The sequence below is a fragment of the Galeopterus variegatus genome, unplaced genomic scaffold (assembly GCF_000696425.1).
Source record: "Galeopterus variegatus unplaced genomic scaffold, G_variegatus-3.0.2 Scaffold12487, whole genome shotgun sequence".
In the NCBI taxonomy this organism is placed as follows: domain Eukaryota; kingdom Metazoa; phylum Chordata; class Mammalia; order Dermoptera; family Cynocephalidae; genus Galeopterus; species Galeopterus variegatus.
In genome coordinates this window covers 12,535-14,477 of record NW_007738598.1, presented here as the reverse complement: position 1 = coordinate 14,477, position 1,943 = coordinate 12,535, and the positions used below count along the sequence as shown (strand labels likewise).

General features: G+C 37.0%; 1 pseudogene; it reads right to left on the bottom strand.

Annotated features, from left to right (window-relative positions):
* Positions 1 to 435: 435 nt before the first annotated feature.
* LOC103581164 overlaps positions 436 to 1,943 on the bottom strand; it is a 3,466-nt pseudogene continuing 1,958 nt past the window's right edge.

The window sequence follows — 1,943 nt, the reverse complement described above, 5'->3', positions numbered from 1 at the left end:
TTGCCCTTGACTTCTGGCAGCAAAACTCCAATCTGCTTCCATTTTCATTTGGCCTCTTCCCTGTGTATCTCGGTGTTGTCATTTACTGTCTTTAATAAGAACAGTCTCATTGGATTTAGGGCCCACCCTAATTTACTATAATCTACTCTCGATCCTTATCTTATTTATAAGTGCAAAGATCCTATTTCCAGATAAGGTCACTTTTGAGGCTCCAGATAAGGTCACTTTTGAGGTGGACATCAGGATTTTAGGGGACACTATTCAATAATGATATTTGTAATACTTCACATATTGTTCAGAGGTATTTTACTAAATGCTGAAGCGATCAAATAACTGGTTTATTACAAGAGATTTAAAAATCTGACTGGTGAACTGACTAAATCATTTGAATCATCATCTCTATTCGAAGCACTAAAGTATCCTCAATATAATAAATCAGATTCCTTTTGGGAACATAAATCTCCAACAAAATTGTGTTGGGTGATTCATTAACTTCCTGACTGTGTCTTTCACATCTTTGCTCCTGAGGCTGTAGATCAAAGGGTTGAGCATGGGAATGACCACCATATAAAATACAGAACCTACTTTGACCGTAAGCCATGAGTTTTTGGAAAGGGGTAGACAATAGAGGAACAGGACGGTTGGCGCGGTCCATGCCATGATGGGGTCTTGAGTAGAATAGCTTGGGCTGCCCTTTCTGAGTTGGCAAGGCACCAGGGGAAGAGCTCCTGGCAGGGCCACAGCTACCAGCACTTGCTTTCACTGTAAAGATCCCTGCCTCGGCATAGTGGTGCTGCTTTTACTTTCTCTTTTGATGTTTTGGTGAGTGTGGCAGTTTCCTGAGTTTCCAAAAGATGCAAAAAATGACATACAAACAGTTGTTGTCATAAAATTAGACTTTCCCACAAAAAGTCCGGGAAGATTGAACAATTCCAAATTGTCCCTTTTGAATCAATTTATTACACCGATGTATGGTTTAAAAACACCTTATGAATACCCATGAGCAATTGTTTTTACCACAGAAACTAATAAACAATAGAAACCCCCATCCTCTTCCCACCATCTGGGTAAATGGTTATATGGATTATTAAAGTGGGAAAAGGAAAAATTTGGTACCCTCCTAGGGGACGTCCTAAATATGACTTAAGTTGGCAAACGTCATTTACAGGGGATTATATTAATGGTAAGAGAATGGTTGGAATTAATGAAAAAAGATACTATAGGAAGAATTAAGTTTATGAGAAAGAATGTGTAGAAACCCTGTCACTCATTGGTGTCCTAAGTTAAATAAAAACATCTTAGTAAGTTATTGGGACAAAAATATATGATGCACAACTTTCCCTCCTAAAGATAAAGATTATAGATGGAATTTTGAATGCACCTGGTTTTCTGAGGGATGGTGCTGTGCACTTTGACACTTTACATTGGGCCACACAGCCGCTATATTAAGTACATGCATGATAAAGCTGTTCAAATATCCTTTATTCCTTTTCCAAATGAAAAATAAGTTCATGCCTATAGAAATATGAGAATCATTAAATCAAAGTTTAAAATATATATAAGGTTTGTTTAACACTTTGAAAACGCAATTGCTGCCATCTCAATTTTGAGTCAGACATATAATTTGTGCTTACTGGTAGTAATAAGTTTAAGGTTAATACAAGGGCAAGAAAAAAAAAAGAAACACAATGGTGAAAAACGTCAAGAACAGCGAGTCATGGACTAATCGACCACATTGGATATATTCACCAGAAAGATTTGGCTGACCACCGAGTTTTATTTAACCTTGTGGATTATTAATTTTATGAGAACTGACGTAATTTTAAGAAAAGTTTCCATTTAACTATTGGCTTAATAATTCCAAAGGTTTATGTAGTTAAAATGCCCACACTAACCCCCCCCCCCCCCCCCCCGGTGCTGCAAAAAAAAAAATTTTTTTTTTT